The following is an 18,020-nucleotide window of genomic DNA, read 5'->3' as shown; positions in this document are numbered from 1 at the left end:
AACTATTGTACTCTGTAACAACAATTGTTGTTAGTATCACAAGATATAAACAAAAACTAACCTATACGGTTACGTATGTATGTATTTCATAGATGCATATGCTCTGCTCAAAATCGCTCTTATTGTTCATTTTCTCTCCCCAAAAGAGCAAAAAATAGCAAAGCAAAAATTGGCGGAGAAGAATTCACATAAAATGCAAAATTGGTCATAACTGGACGAAAACGACCAGAAACAAGAGTGTAACAGGAGCTAGGATGTCAGGCGAACAGTAAAAGATATCTGGAGAGGCGCTGATTAGAAATATGCATCAGATTCTTAACGAATTTTGGCACCCGAATATTACAACCTCAGTCTGTCCCGTGCACTAGAGATAAGAAGCGGCTGTCTGGGGTTCAACAACAAATTTCAACAGCTGAGCAAAGAATATCAAAAACACTCCCCACTTTCTCGAAAGCGGCGAAGAGGGGTAGATCTTCTAAAGAGCAGAGAACGGCGAAACCAGGAAAGATGCCGGTTTAATTGAATTGTGGGCTACGGTGAAGTCACTCTCGAACCCCGGAAGAAGGGAAGATAGGACCTCAGTCACATTTGGCGACGTTACGTTGACTGACCCGAAGAGGTGCGCAATTAATTTCAAGAGACAGTTTGTCGAGCACCCCTGGAGTGGCATGGCGAAGAGAAGAGTACTATGTCGCACAGTGTCACGACCGTGTGAAGTTTCAAACCCGATAATTGTTGGAAATGTGTATTTTTGTCCTTATTTTACTTAAATTAATAACTTGTATTCTGCTCCAAAAATTTAATATTTAAAGTAATTTATCGTTCTAAAATAAATTCTTAAGATTGCTTTGGATGTAATAAACATAGATTTTATTTTGTTGTTGTTTGGGAGTAAATAGTGATCAAAATACCGAAAATTAGAAGGCATGGCTCTATGGGGGCTATAGGAAGACGAGGACCTATACCAACAGATTTCTGGTGGAACGTTATACCTATACCAAACGAAGACTTAATACCAATTTTCAGCCATTTCAGTGTGATAATCAGACTAAAACCTCCAAAATACCGAAAATCCGGAGGTACCGTCCTATGGGGGCTATAGGAAGGCGTGGACCTATGCAGACAAATTTAAAGGTGAAAGTATTATACCCCCAACGAAGACTATATAATTGTTCCACAAACATCCCAGGCGGGACAGGGGAGACTTCTCTCATATCAATGAGTGCACCCCGATTCATATTAGCCCAATGATATGGGACCTACTGTTTATCGCCGAGTCCGAACGGCGTGTCTAAGAAATGTCGCCAACTTTACTGAGGGGTATTTTGCTACCGTTGAAAATTGTTTGATGTTGACTGGCCGGGGAATCGAACCCACGACCATCAGCGTGCAAGGCGGGTGTGCATACCATTGCACCACGGTGACACCTCGATAGTATAGTGGTTAGTATCCCCGCCTGTCACGCGGGAGACCAGGGTTCAATTCCCCGTCGGGGACCCAACGAAGACTAAATACCAAATTTCAGCAATTTCTGCGTAATAATGACGATAAAATCTTCAAAATATCGATAATCGGGAGGTACCATTCTATGGGGCCTGTATCAAAACGTGGACCTACACCCACAATTCTCTGTTGGAATGTTTTATACCTCTACCGAAAATCGGGAGGTACGGTTCTATGGGGGCTATATCAAAACGTGGACCGATCATCCCAATTTTTGTCCTGTAAATTGTAAGTCAATAATAGGTACGTGTACCAAAATTGATGCACCTACAATAACTCCTTCTATTTTTGGCCACATTTAATATGAACTCGCGACAGTGTGTGTCGCATAAGATCTCTTCTTGCCGTAGATGAACCATCCCAGTTTACAAGGGATGATATTGCGAATGCCATAAGGAATGCTAAATAATCCAAAGCGTTGGGCCCTGATGGAATCTCCATGGTAATGCTGACACAGCTTAATTAGCCGGGAATGGAGTATCTCACTAAAGTTCTCAACCTGTCGCTGGCCTACCACATTGTTCCCGAAGTCTGGAAAATGGACAGGGTGGTCCCGCTACTGAAGTCAGGCAAGGATGCCAGCAAAAGTGAATCGTACAGACCGATTTCATTTTTGTCGCCTGTAGCAAAGACCCTAGAGGCCTTAGTCCTCCCCAGCGTCAGAAATAACTATCTAGTTGCCGATCATCAGCATGGATTCCGTAAGCAATTCTGGGCTATATCTCTGAAACCTATGTGAATCTTCATCTCACCTCTGAAGCAAATTTGTAGATAAGGGAAAGAATAATATATTTATAATGAACTCGAAAAACTACATTTATTGCCTGAAATTCTATAAAATATCGAAAAATGACAGGGCAAGAATAAACGGTTGCGAAACGAAATATCCTAAGAAACTCGTATACTGGAGAACCTATGATGGAGGTCATCCAGATAAAACTCCATCGGAACCATCAGCTGTCGTTTCACTCCGATGGGGCTTAATCTGGATGACCTCAATCACAGGTTCTCCAGTAAACGAATTTCTTGGGAGGTTTCGTTTCCCTTGTCTCTGGACACAGCCTTATAAATTATAAACTATTCAACGCTAGTACCGGAACTCGACCGAGATCCTGTATAATATGATACAAAAACTTAGGTTTTCTTTTCTCTCCAAAGTTTTCAACGACGAACATCACTGTACTACAACAAGGAAATGGACCAATATATCTCGAGTCGGTATATCTGTCGTTCGACTCGCATAGGAAATACGCCCACAAAGGCATACAAATATTTTTAGAAAATCTAATAAACGAGGCACATGTGTGAAGTGGTCTTAGAGGAACACTGCTTCTCTGAACTTCGGTATATTAGGTTTAAAATATCGAGACCACCGCTTACCAATTGAACTAATGCTAAGTTTACATTTACGAAATCCACTCGATTTCAACTGTCAATTCCATAGCTCAAACGTCAAATGAAATCTCATCTGGATTTCATTTGACGTTTAACCTATGGATTTGACAGTTGAAATCAAGTGGATTTCGTAAATGTAAACCAAGCTTAAGTACTGAAATCTAATAAAAGAAAGAGTAGAGCAAGGTAACGATGAATGCTATGCACGGAAAATATTGTTACGGAATTAGATTTAACTAATCTCCGTGTAGACGTTGTTTTATTCCCCGATACGATTTGTACCAAATAAAACAGGGTTCGTTTTAGATTACGTTTCTACAATGCTTTATTTACTTTATTACACTTATTCGGAGCTGACTGTTATAGCTAAGTACACAGCTTTACTTTACTTCTTTACTAGTCGATGTTTACACTTGCTTAAATAAAGTAACTGCGTAATAAAAACTTTACGTTACAATTCAAATTTTTAAATTAACGGAAATTAAACTAAACTAACTTAAACCTATCAGTTACATTCGTAACATTGCCTCCCGCTTAAGCCTGTTCGTCCCGAATAGGCACAGTTCCCTCTCTGTGGTATGGGCATTGGTAACACTGCCTCCCGCTTAAGCCTGTTCCTCTTGACTAGACGCAATTCTCGTTCCGTAGTGCTGGCAACCGATTTAGAGGTACCCTCTACTGCGTCAGCTTTGGTCTTTTGCTCTTCTGGACGACGTTGCCTTCTCTCCAGGAATCGTGACGTTATACCTTCTTTCTTTGTGGTCACCTTCCTAAGTGCCACCTGGTCTTCATCAGACTTGTCCTTCCTTGCTGTACGGCCGCTTTTCCATGGACCTTTCCTCGACGTACATCTTCGCTTTTTCCTCCTCGTTGCGAGATTTTTCCACTTTCCTACGGGCCATTTGTCGGCGGCTTCCACCTTCAGCGTACGGACATCGACAGCAATCTCGCCGGATTCTGCCTTTGGGCGATGTTTGCTTTTCTCGTTGTAGCCCACATTTATCGGTATTTCCACATTGGACCAAGTCATCACACGGTGCTTTATGTCCAGGTTGATGTCGAAGGCAATCATGAAGTCCACGCCAAGTATAACTTCGTCCACAATATCGGCCACTATAAAATCGAAATTTACAGATTTTCTACCCATGCTCAGCCTTTGGTAGGCCTTTCCATGAACCGTTGTAGTCTCGCCTGTGGCCGTCCGCAATTTGACTCCATTTAATGGCAATACCTTCCCTTTTACCAAATCCGGTCTAATAATGGACTTTGTTGCACCGGTGTCCAATGTCAAGGTTCGCAATACACCATTGACGAAGCCTTTAACCGTTAAGTTGTGATTCTTCTGCTGGACTATGGCTATAGAGATTGTGGGACCATCATTTTCATCCTCTGCCAGCGGCGTCTCGTGATTGACGGAATTCACTTTATTTGATTCACCTGATGTCTCTCTTTCCAGATTCTTGGCCACCGGTTGGTCGTCGCTTTTTGAAGGCGGTGAGGCGGATCTGGTCCTTGGTCGTTGCAATCTGCATTCTCGTGCAATGTGTCCAGCTTTCCGACAGTTGTAGCAAGTCCTTCTCGTTTTACCAGCCCTTCGTTTCACTTTACCTACTACCTGCATTAGTGCATCTTTCATTAGTTCGACAACGGTCTGAGGATTGTTGTCCTCAACTTCCAGCCTCTGCACATTGCAAGCCTGAGGTTTCACCATTGTCTCTTGCTTATGTCCGCCACCGTACTTAAGTTCAAGAGCAGCCATTATATCTCCATAACTGTTTCTAGAAGCGGCGGGAATATTCTGTAATACGTCAGCAGCACCGCCCTTCAATGCCATAAGTAGTCGAACCGCCTTGTCGTTATCGTTCCACGAATTTCTCGAAGCAACCGTCTCAAATTGTAATTTGAAGACATCAAACGATGTAGATCCGTCGAATTCAGGAGGCTTGATTTTCAGAGTGTTATCAATAACTCGCACTGGTCCTCCTTTGATTTCCAGTTCAGACATTTTCTTTTCCAGATTCACAATCTTCTCGTCGTGGGCCAGAAATTGCCTATCCAATTTCTTTAAATGGTTTTCCATAACCTCGAATCGCTTTCCAATAACTTGCGTAATATTATCGAGTCTTTCGCTGATTTTTGCCTCTAATTCTTCCAATTTTTCGTCGAATTCCTCCGTCAGACATTTGAAGCTTTCATTTATTGCAATAGATTCCTCTTCCATTCTCTTACTAAATTCCTTCGCCAACGTTACTGCAATAACTTTTGCAACCTCCGTATAACTCGGAACCGCGTCTGAAGTTTCATCTCTAATATCAAACTCATATTCGTCGATGTTCATTCCACGGCGCTCGAACTCTTCCAACAAGCGTTTTTGTAGTTCGGCCTTGTTGCCAGTAGAACACAACTCCAACTTACTTAGCTCCTTCTTCAAATCTTCCTTTCGTAGATCCTTGAACTTCATCTTCATTGTAGGATTATCGTAATCCCACTTCTGACACCAATTGTTACGGAATTAGATTTAACTAATCTCCGTGTAGACGTTGTTTTATTCCCCGATACGATTTGTACCAAATAAAACAGGGTTCGTTTTAGATTACGTTTCTACAATGCTTTATTTACTTTATTACACTTATTCGGAGCTGACTGTTATAGCTAAGTACACAGCTTTACTTTACTTCTTTACTAGTCGATGTTTACACTTCGGTATAAAATTCACAACTGCCCACTGTTTGGCCGGCATCTCATATTTATACCCAAAATCTCCCTGTTCTAGAGTCCTCTAGAACACATATGGCAACATCTCGAATCTGTGCAACGAACACACAGACGCACATTCGCAATAAGCGAACAACCACATTCAAATACATACATGGGTGAAATACGAGTGACGTAATTACAACAACAAACAAATTCAAGAAATAAAGAAGTAACAAACTAAACAATAAATACATGATTGTTGCAAAACAAAACAAACGCACATTAATAACAGGTAAAGTAACATCCAGAATAATGAAGAGAGTTCTACATGGTAGTTGTTGTTGCTTAAATAAAGTAACTGCGTAATAAAAACTTTACGTTACAATTCAAATTTTTAAATTAACGGAAATTAAACTAAACTAACTTAAACCTATCAGTTACATTCGTAACAATATAGACAGGAGTGTTAACATTATAACAGAGATAGTTCGAAGAGAGGAAATTTGGCTACAAAAAGCACTGAATGCTAGAAGGACTCATGACAAGGAAAAGTAGGTCCGAGAGCTTTACACTAGGCCACGATATAAAAAACTGCAGTATTCTAGGACAACTACCAAACAATCGTTTGCGATAGTGTCAATTTTTGTGTGCTCTGTACATTTAAAAAAAGTTATAAATTTGTAATTAATTTAGTGCGTGTACCATAACAAAATTGTTTCCAAATTATTAAATAACTTTTTGGATAACTATTGTGAAGTGTAATTGAATATACATACATATTTGTGCTATAATTCTCATGTTTTTTGTTGAGTTTGGCTAATTTGATATTTCGTTTAGTGTTTTACATTAGTTAGGCCCGTTCTTACATCTTGTCATTAAAGTCCATTTTAGTTATACCTTACATTAAGAAATGTAAAGAATAAAGTTCGCATTACCAGGGATTTGTTATTATACTCGTATCTTCCATTTAATATAAATGTTTAATTTTGTAAAAATATGGCAATATCAAGCAAAAAAGTCTGTATACATAAGTCTGATTACTCAAGTCTGATTGGTTGATTTGAATTTGCTGACAAATTTATTCTTGCTTTTGGTGCAGCATACTCTCGGGCGCAGTTTAAATTTTAAAAGGAACACAAAGCTCCTTTTAATTTATCTGACACTTATTCTTAAAGCAATCTTGTAAGAATAAAAAACGGGTTATCTCTTCGATACCGGCCAACATTTAACTACAGAAAGGATGTAATAACGGGCCTTATGGGTACTTTACACGATATGTTTTTTACATATGAGTTGTCACTTTGCATATACATTTTGTTTGAGAGAAGTGACAACTCTTATGTAAAAAACATATCGTGTAAAGTTTTTTACATATGAGTTGTCACTTTGCATATACATTTTGTTTGAGAGAAGTGACAACTCTTATGTAAAAAACATATCGTGTAAAGTACCCATTAGTGTGTTACATTAGTATATTGTGATAACATTTTACCTGACTTGCTTGTCATTTCAAAACAGAGTTGGCAACCATTTGTTTTTTATTATATGTAAAGGATTAAGAAATCCAGCTACAAAATCTCCTGTAATTTCTAATTCGTTAATAAACAATATAATTATGACCTGTTCTTATGAAATATGTAAAATTCGTGATGATAGTGAAGTCCGTGTTACTTCTTGGTTCTGTCTAAATCAATGGCAATGCAAGTGTGCTCGTATGAGGACAATAGTTACTGACATTATTAGAGAAAATAACGGAATTCATTGGTGCTGTCTAAATTGTAGAAAATTCTCTGCTGAATTCTACAGTTTTGCAAAGGATTTACGTTCCGAATTAGATTCAATAAAGGAGGAACTTTCCATAGTCTCCTCCGGTTCCAATCTCCAATTTGTTTAGTAAATTCCCGGATTCGGATGAATTCGCATCGTCACCATCGGTTACTGGGCAGAAATGCAAAAGGTCAGCGGAAAAGGGTGCAGGTAAAACTGCTTCTAGTCGTAAACCTAGTGTTTCTGAGGATACTGAAGTACGATCAGCTTCAGATATTTCGTATACAACTGAACCTGGTCCAGCTCAGTTATGTGCCAATGTATTGCCTGATGGGGTCTTGGAGGTAAGCAAGCGGTCGGGGAAAGCGGTAGTGACTCCTGAATTAATGAGTATTGATGGTGTTAGTCGTGAGAAGACTTCACAACTGCTTAGGGCATTCGGGAATCGGCAGCTTCTCTGCTGTTGCTTCTTCGGGGGTCTCCTCTGGCCCAACGGCCAGTGCAGGGACCATTACCCAGCAAATTTAGAAGGAAGGTGTTTTATGCAATGACGTGATTTCATTGCATCTTATGCATTGGTTCGAAGGAAGCGAAAGATCCGATCTTTTCATTGTCATTTGAACCCATGCAAAGGAAGTCGTGAAAGATCTGATAATGTCATTGCCAAGGGTTGGTGAAAATTGCATGCCAAAGCATTGGTGAAAATGACATGCTTTGGATCCAAATATGAATAGCATCTTTTGGAGTCCACGCTCATATAAAATTCATCGATGAAGATGCTAAAAAGATGACATGCTAGATCACTTTCACCCATGATTGAATGGCATCTTTGGCATCGAAAATTTTGCTGGGTCACCTATGGCTCCAGCCATGATAATGGTGTTTGCGGCTAGGTTTGCCCCCAAAACAACGGCTGACGAAATTAATAACTATATATGAGCATGAATTCAAGGCGATTACTTCCTTAAATGTTACAAACTTCGTTCGGCATTTTCGAAAAGTAAATCCTCATTCAAGATTGTTACTAATCGGCTAATATTTAATCATATTATATCGAGAGAATTTTGGCCTGAAAATGCTTTTGTAAAAGAATTTCTGAAAAGAAACGATAAGTTAGCACATCGCACAGTGGATCCCCACATTGGCCAAAATTAAAAAAATTAATGTCAGAATTTTGGTACAACATCCGGCAATTCTGACAGCTATGACATTGACCTTTTTAAAAATATATTAGGTTTTGTTTCATTCAAACGCGATCTTCTTAAGAATAGCTTCAAAAGTCGGAACTGCATATTTTCTTAGTGTATTTTGTAATGCCAATTCGATCATGTACTTTAATTTGACATACAGTTTTAGTTATGATGTCCACCAGTGCCCAGCTCGGGAATAATTTTCCAAAGTAGGTCATGGGTTTAAGATTATTCAGTATTAAAATCAGCTGCCATATAGTGCCAGACTATAAATGGTGGGTCGCTGACTAAAGCTGGCCTAGAATAAGGTTTCTATGGATATATTAGTGTATAACTATGTTATCTAACCACGTACATTAACATAATTGGTATCAGTGGCAAGATGAAGAAATCTTCTTCCAAATTTGACTTACGTTGGCGGTACGTGTCTTCCAGGAAGAACGCTATAAGATCTATATTAAAAATTTTACCAATTTTCAGACAAAAATGTCGATTTTTTAATCCGCTAAATTGGTTGTATTTTATGTTGTTTTGGAGATTGTTTTGTTTCCCCAAGCCTATTATTGCATCATAAGATAATCGGGAGCTTTGTTCATGTCATTTTGTATTAACAGCATAAAACAATTCTTACGTATACCCCCTCCAGAGGGGAAAGGGGGGGAAATGTTACGTTCGTGGTTTCTTAAAACACTCTTCGCAGCAGCACAAAGCTGTAACCGGCACATTGGCTTGATTTACACTCTAAATATTTTTGGCCACTTTCTCCATACAAGTGGATCCACTGTGCATCGATACTAAATACTGGAGTTTTATGTCCTAAATCTCAAATATTGACAAAATATCGTGTATCTAAAAAGGGTGGCGGAGTCCTTATTGCAGTTGACTCCTTTTATTTCACTAATTTAATTGAATTAAATAATAGTCCTGATATTGAATTTTTCATGAACGAACTAGTTCAATTGAACAATTCATTGAATAGAGCGTATGAACTAGATCAGTCGATATAGTTCATTATAGTTCAATAGTTCACTGAACTATAATCAGTCGGCGACCGTACGATCAACGAACGAACGATTCACAATCTAGTTCAACATGTCGTTCACATATGCCTTCGTAATGTGATGAGTTTGTTTTCGTTTTGGATCAAGGTACAATGAATAGCTGTTCGAAAGTGAAGATTTCTTCAAAAACACAACAAATTCCACATATTCCCATTTTGAATGTGCCTTGTTCTGGATAGAAAAAAAAGAAACACACACGCACAAAGCTTTTTCGCATTGACAGTTTCTACACACAAACAACATAAGATTTTTGCTATTGTTTGTTTTCATTTGGTGTATGTATGCGTTTGATTGCACGATTATGATCCGAATGAATGAACAGGATAGTGAACTATGAACTAGATTACTGAACTAGTTCAGTTAAAAGATATGAACTATTGATAGATCTTTCAAATGAACTAGATTGTACAACTCTAATAAGTTCAGTCGTTGGCAAGATGAACGAAACTGATCGAATTTTGGTTCTAGGTGATTTTAATATGCCCTCTGTTAAGTGGCTTTTATTACCAGATTTCAAAGCTCTAACTCCGCAAACATCTGAGGCGAATATTAATCAAGATACATTTGAAGTAGCTAGTCGACTTAGTGATCTCAATCTTCATCAAATAAATGATATCCTGAATAGTTACGATAGAATCCTTCATTTTGCACTTGTAAATGTTACTCAATATTTTGAAATAATTAGAATTCCACCCATATCTATTCCCGAAGATATTAATCATCCTTCATTATGCATAACCATGACCCATAATCATTTCCTTGCTGAAAATCAGTCCGACATGTTAAAAAGTGTTCTTAATTATAAAGAAAATAGATTTTAGGAAGCTTAATTCTCTCTTATTTTTTCTGTTTACTGGACATTTGTATGTCTTTGTAACAGTAATATTGATCTTGATCTTAAAATAAATAAATTCTATGATATACTAAATAAATTTATACTGGAATGTGTTCCAACTATTCTAATAAATATCCTTGGATTACTCCTGAGTTATCAACCATAAACAATTCTTAAAACAAACTTTTTCGGAAATAAAGAAAATCAGGTTCTTCGATTGTCTATAATAAGATTAAAGATAATTTTAAATCCAATCCTAAGTCCTTCTATGATTTTGTTAATTTAAAAAGAAAACCTCTTCTAAGCCCTCTTTACTAAAATTCAATAATCAAGAATTTATTAAAAACACTGATATTGCTGAATGTTTTGCAAAATTTGTTGCTACAACTTATTCAAGAGCATCTTGGAAACGTCTTGGTAACGTAAGAACGGCATATAAGTCGCATCATACGTTAAAAACAACAACCAGTAGTGCGATTCTGTAACTCATTTTTGAGTTACCGACAAAAATCGGTAAAATTTAAACGCAAAATTATGAATGAAATGTTCAAATAAATGTTGAAAACACTCTTGCTATCGGTAGAACTTTACGAATGCTTTTTATTCATCGCTTACTTACCGAAAAACATCGGCAATTACCGAAATTATAAGCATTTAAATTTTACAGAATCACACTGCAGATGAAAAATGTGTAAAGGCCCCGGCACATACGGTACGTTGCGTGTCGCGTTACAACAACCACATGAAAACTTCAAGTACAAACTTGGCATCACTTACACTTTGTTCATATGGTTGTTGTTTTTAACCCGTGACTCGACGCACAACGGATTGTGCAGAGCCCATTAGGGGCCAAACACAATCTGTGCGTTGTGAGTCTCGTCACGCGTTAGAAACAGCAACCACATGAAAACTTAAAAAACGCGACGCTCAACTGACCGTATGTGGCGCAGCCTTAAGTGTCCAAATACATACGGTCCGTTGAGTATCGCGTTACAACAACCACATGAAAACTTCAAGAACAAACTTGCATCACTTAAGGCCCCGGCACATACGGTCCGTTGAGCGTCGCGTTGCAAAAACCACATGAAAACTTCAAGAACAAACTTGGCATCACTTACACTTTTCTCATGTGGTTGTGTTTTTAACGCGTGACGCGACCACAACGGGCGGACCGTATGTATTTGGCCCTTTGAGCCCTAAACACATCCAACGCTTGAGTAAAGTTTTATTGCCATTTCTGATAGATTAGTAAAAGACAAAGTGCAGCCAAGTTTCAAGTTTTCTTTATTCTTCTACGAGAAATGCCACAAAACTTTACTCAAAAGTTGGATGTGTTTTCAGCTTTAAATGTAGAAACACAATACCTTAACGGACCGAAATGTCCACTTTCCTGTGAAGAGGGGCCGGAAACATCTGGTTTAGTGTTTTCACTCTCTGCCGATGTCACAATGTATGCCGTATTGCTCGACGGGAAGTGCATTTTCATCAGGGTTTCTTCAACTGTTTACATATTTTATACAACATTGTGTTTTAGATAGAAGCTTTGTTCCAGAACTAGAAACTTCTTAAATGGCATTACATCATTTATTAAACTGAAACACATCCAACGTTTGAGTAAAGTTTTGTGTCATTTCTGGTAGAAGAATAAAGAAAAAATTAAACTTGGCAGCACCTTGTCTTTTATTCATCTACCAAAAATGACACAAAACTTTACTCAAAAGTTGGATCTGTTTAGGGCTTTGCGCCGTCAACAAGTTTCCACGAATTGCGCGTGGCTCTTCTAGTTTGTTGTATTCTTTTTTTCTTTTTGCGAACGTTCCCACGCCTCACTTCCCCACCCCTGCCGACCGAGGGGGCGACCTCCCTTTCACGTACGGATCGCGTACTCACCATCATCCGCATCATGATGAGGTATGAGAAGGAAATTGAAAACCAGCTACAGAATCTTCTTCATCAGCTAATTAGTTAATTACTACATCATGCTTATACGATATTCATAATAAATTAAAAATGTTAGTTTTTTTAAAAATTTTAGTTTTTTAGTTTTTTAAGGTTTTAGTTTTTATAAGGTCTAGGCTCACGGCAAAGTCTACATCACAGTATATATTTAACATTTTGTTAATAGGATCTCCCATAGAATAATTCGTGAAGTGGAAGTCTATATACATATAAGAGTTGATAGTTTCTACTTGCTCTGTAGTGCGATTCTGTAACTTTTTTAATAACGAACCGACATCGGTAGTTAACGAAAATATTCGGTTGAGTTAACGAATGTCCTATTCTGTAACTTTATGTTACCGATTGTAGAAATCGTTAACTCATACCGACGAATATCGATTGGAAGGAAATGTCAAATATTATATTTTAATATTAATTAAAATATATTTTGAAGCTGAAAACATTATTTCGTCGCGAATACAAAACATGAAGCGTTTAAGAAGGAAACAATTCAGACTTTTGAAGGAATGTGGCTCAAATGTGTGCCTTTGGATGGCTACGGATGCCAGTAATGAAGCATTTCTTAAGATGTTTTTATTGTGTGTGTGATTTAAAAGTAATAAAAGTGATAAAACCACCATTAATCTTTTTAAAAGAGCAGTCGTATTTTTTATTTAAAAGTTGGTATCATATTTTGAGGCGCTCTGTATCAAAATTCAGCTGTGATATTTGACATGACTTAAGCCCCTTCAGTGATCGTGGATCCACGTTACCGTCATTTGAGTTTATATATTCACATATTCAATTCACGCCCACATTAAAAGAAATTTCTTATAGCGGAGAGTATGAAAAGTTCGAAAATCCAAGCATATACGCCATTTTTAGCATTCTTATTGTTAGTGATGCTGAGTTTAAATCTATGAGATTATCACAGAACAAAGTAGGTTATGGTAATACTATTCAAGTGTTACGTACTATTTTATACACGTCACGTGCCTCCTAGAAAGATAGTGTTAAGGACATTGGTATAGGTCTTACATAGCAGTACCACACTTGAGTTCTTTTGAAGCATTAGCTAACGTTTTTCCTCTTTAATTAGTAAAACAAAGGTTAGTGCAGTCTTCATACGTAGGGTAGTAGCATGGGGCAACTTCACCAATGTTGCGCCTTCGTCAGCGCCGATTTAATTGATGCTACATAAAGGTGTTCTAAAGGAAAGTTATGAGTAAATCGAAGATCCACAAGCTCTCTTTGATGATCTTTATGCAGTTTTAAGAAAATCGGCGCTGTCGAAAGCACCATAGTTATTTTACACAGTTAACACTTATGTAAAGAAGATTTTTTCTCAATAAGGCGGAATTTACCTTGTGTACCCTCCTTATTAACATAACATATGTTCATATAAAAACGCCGTTGTTAAAAGAAATCAGCGAAATATTTTAATAATGTACTGTCGTTAAGACTTAACGACTACTTTTTTTGGTTGTTAACTTAACAATCATTTTCGGTAATTAACGACAAAATTTACCGACAAAAATCGTTAAAATTGGAATACAAAATCGCCGTTCCAATGTAAACCTCTCAGCGCAAAAATTGATTCTGCACTGATTCAATTTTATCGGAATCAATTGCGTATTGAGGGTCCCATACAACAGAACCGTATTCTAATATACACAGTCTTACATAAGTATACGTACACCCCATAAATCTCGGGTTTAAAAAAAGTAATGATATTTATGAAATTCCAAGTACACAGGTTTATTTGTGTTTTAATATGGTCTTATATAATCCTTGGACATCAATTGAACCAGAAATGTGAAATATTCTGTTAAAAACCTGCTCCCAACATGAAACTGAGCGTGAAAAAAGCGGCGTATTTCATTGTGTTTCTACCTTTAAAGCTCAAAACACATCCAACGTTTTAGTAAAGTTTTGAACCATTTCTGGTGGAAGAATAAAAAAACTTGAAACTTGGCAGCACTTTGTCTTTTACTCATCTACCAGAAATGGCAATATAACTTTTCTCAAGCGTTGGATGTGTTTAGGGCTCAAAGGGCCAAATACATACGGTCCGTCCGGTGTGGTCGCGTCACGCGTTAAAAACACAACCACATGAAAAAAGTGTAAGTGATGCCAAGTTTGTTGTTGAAGTTTTCATGTGGTTTTTGCAACGCGACGCTCAACGGACCGTAAGTGCCGGGGCTTTAAGTGATGCAAGCTTGTTCTTGAAGTTTTCATGTGGTTGTTGTAACGCGATACTCAACGTATGTATTTGGACACTTAAGGCTGTGCCACATACGGTCAGTTGAGCGTCGCGTTTTTTTAAGTTTTCATGTGGTTGCTGTTTCTAACGCGTGGCGAGACTCACAACGCACCGATTGTGTTTGGGCCCTAATGGGCTCTGCACATATCCGTTGTGCGTCGCGTCACGGGTTAAAAACAACAACCACATGAAAAAAGTGTAAGTGATGCCAAGTTTGTTCTTGAAGTTTTCATGTGGTTGTTGTAACGCGACACGCAACGTACCGTATGTGCCGGGGCCTTTATACATTTTCATCTGAAGTGCTATTCTGTAACTCAATTTTTGAGTTACTGACTATTGTCGGTAAAACTTAAATGCTGAAAACTTCGGTAATTGCCTATGTTTTTCGGTAAGTTAGCGATGAATAAAAAGCAGTCGTAAAGTTCTACCACATGAAAACTTCATGAACAAACTTTGCATTACTTATGCTTAAAAACATCCAACGTTTGAGTAAAGTTTTGTGTCATTTCTGGTAGATGAATAAAAGACAAAGTTGCTGCCAAGTTTCAATTTTTCTTTATTCTTCTACCCGAAATGACACAAAACTTTTCTCAAACGTTGGATGTGTTTACAGCTGTACACATTATTCATTCAGTTGCGGTGCGTTGAGTGTCGCGTTACAACAACCACATGAAAACTTCAAGAACAAACATGGCATCACTTGCACATTTTTCATGTGGTTGTTGTTTTCAACGCACAACGCGTGGCACAACGGACCGTATGTACTTGGCCCATAACTCCGCCATGTTTTAGCCAAAGGAGCTTTAAAATGTTGGTATAAAAATGTTGACGCTATATGGCAACACAGCTGGCAATAGTAAGAACAACTGAAGGAAAAACATGTCAAGCGCCCCCCTCTCAAAGTTACACACAAAACACAAGTATTTTCAGGAAAATCGTGCTTATCTCGATTTGGTGTTGTTTTTGTATTGAACTCTTTAACAGAGAGAGGCAACAAAAGTTGAAGAGAACACATGAGATTTGCTGGCAGTAAATTGTAAAAATTTTGCACACATTTGAATGGGGACATGTGGAGATTTTGTTGCACCACCAGCAGCCATGGATGGTTATTTTGTTTTTATTATTATTATTGTTTTTTCATCCTCCTTTTTCTGTCTGGCATTACTGGTTCTCCTTCTGTTGTCTCTTGAACAAAGGCAACAACGAATAGCTCTAGTATTCTACCGTTGTGACACAGTGACCCAATTCATAGATTCCATTTTCCGGTTTTTCTTGTGGACAAGATGTACTATTGGAAAGTACGACTTTTTTTCTAAGTAAAAACAATCACATGTCAGGATTTTACGAATATAAAAGGAATCATGATGAAACAAATACTGGTTATGGGAAAAAGTTCAATAGGATGATACTGTATTATTTATTCAATTATTCTGGTTCAAGATTTTAATATTGCCAAAAATGAAAACTCATTACAACAAAAGAAAAAAAAACAATGATGTAAAAAACATGGCAAAAGAGAGCACTCAGAGTGAATGAGACCGGATAACATTACAACACTTACCGTTATTTTACGTTACACACCAAAAACAAACCGCGCACACAGATGTAATTGTTGTTGTTATTTTGTTTTTGCTATTGTTTTTCCCGGATACAAGAAGAAAATCTTTTTTCGCACTTCACAAATTATATAAATTTCTGTTAAAAATATTCAGTATTTTTGAAAAGAAAAAAATTGACTTTGATCACAAACACCAATGCTACTCGATTTTAATTTTCCCATGAAAGGTATTTTACCGTAATTCTCTTATCAAAAAAATATTTTTTCGTTTTCAAAATAAAATAATGTTAATGCAGATTCCAAAACATTGTACACGCCTTTAGTTCGCTTAAACATTTACCTATTTTGGCGCCGCTATTATGATTTTTGATTTTCATTGAATTCACAAGAAATTGAAAAGAATCTTTTTTTTAGATATTCGTTGTTTTAATTAGAGCTCCTTCCTTAAGTTGCAATAAAATCGAAATATTTTTAAATATACCTTAGGCTTTTTATGATTTAACTGTGGTTAAATTCTACTGAAACACGCGTAAGCTTGCTTTTTTCGCACCAACTTGCAAGAAGAAAATTCTGATAGTGAAAATTTGTCAGCATTAAAGTTTTCTTCTCTTCCAATTTTCTCACGAATTCAGCTGGTTAGCTGAGTTGAGTCTATTGTGAATTGTGACAACAAAAACAAAACAAACATAGAATGGATAATAAAAACGGAATAGAAAAAAGATTGTTCACGTAAATTTGGCAGCACTTTGGACCATATGTTTTGTACACAGAGTTGTCACATATTTTTCATCATTAGGCATAACCATGGCAGAAATACCAGGTAGTGGCATCACACCAGCTGATCGAATATGAAAAGTCAAATCCCTTTATAAAAAAATATTTTTGTTGTAATGTCCCCAACAACATAAAGAAAGTTTTGACATAACATATTCAAAATTTTACGATGCCACTACCTAGGTAATTGTGTCATGGGCATAACGATTCTGGGAATTTTTGGTCTGTTTACTTCATGGCATGTTTTAATAATGGGTACTTTACACGATATGTTTTTTACATATGAGCTGTCACTTTGCATATACATTTTGTATGGGAGAAGTGACAACTCATATGTAAAAAACATACCGTGTAAAGTACCCATAAGAAAGGTTAGCCAAAGCTTTATGTCAATTTAAGCTCTGTTCCTTTACCTGCCTGAGGTTACCATTTCTTACCATTTTTAACCTGCAAAGCGTTCCTTTACTTTAACAAACATACCACTTATATGAGACCAGTTCACCACTTTTACCCATGGTAGAATAAGAAAAGGTAGCAGCAATACACAGCTGACTGAACTGGGTTGTAACGTTAGTGCCAAATTTCATATGACATTTTATACATTTATTTCTATTTCGATGTACATTAGGGACATATATTTTTTGAGAAAAAAAATATATCATTCGGAAAAAACCATTCCCAGAAAGACTTCTTCATATCAATGATATGTAACCTCCTCCAAATACGAACGATAAGCCGCGCAGTAAATCCCCGCTTGTAGAGGCGATACAACGTTTGTTAATATGTGAAGTATTTTATTAAAATTTAAAAAAATAAAGCCCTAATAAACATGTGCTTCTTTGACTTCTAAAACAAAACATTGAAACAGCTTCTCCTTTTTCTATGAATTTCCAGCGACCCCAAACTTTTCTTTAAGAATTCTACTTTCTGCGAGAATTTATGCATTTAGTGGAATGATGTGGAAACATAAAAATTGAAAATGTAACGACTTCATTCATGTTTTCCAAAATATTCAACCAAATGTGAAAAATTATTAGTT

The 18,020-nt window shown here is 37.2% G+C and overlaps 1 protein-coding gene across 7 annotated transcripts in view; it reads right to left on the bottom strand.

The window, feature by feature from the left end:
* The window catches only part of bol (boule homolog, RNA binding protein), a 335,751-nt gene extending 318,886 nt beyond the window's left edge, over positions 1–16,865 (bottom strand). For 2 of the 7 annotated variants that reach the window (XM_073984027.1, XM_073984010.1), the window contains exon 1: positions 16,211–16,832. The gene's annotated coding sequence lies outside the window, so the exon portion shown is untranslated. Of the gene's footprint in view, positions 1–16,210 lie in introns of all 7 variants that reach the window. The other 5 variants (XM_073984022.1, XM_073984028.1, XM_073984012.1 and 2 more) reach the window with 5 other exon arrangements.
* Between the last annotated feature and the right edge of the window lie 1,155 nt (positions 16,866–18,020).

This window comes from Musca autumnalis, unplaced genomic scaffold (assembly GCF_047663935.1).
Source record: "Musca autumnalis isolate F117 unplaced genomic scaffold, ASM4766393v1 scaffold_4, whole genome shotgun sequence".
Classification (NCBI taxonomy): Eukaryota; Metazoa; Arthropoda; class Insecta; order Diptera; family Muscidae; genus Musca; species Musca autumnalis.
Note: the sequence above shows the minus strand (reverse complement) of the source record. Positions and strands in the feature narration are given on the sequence as shown.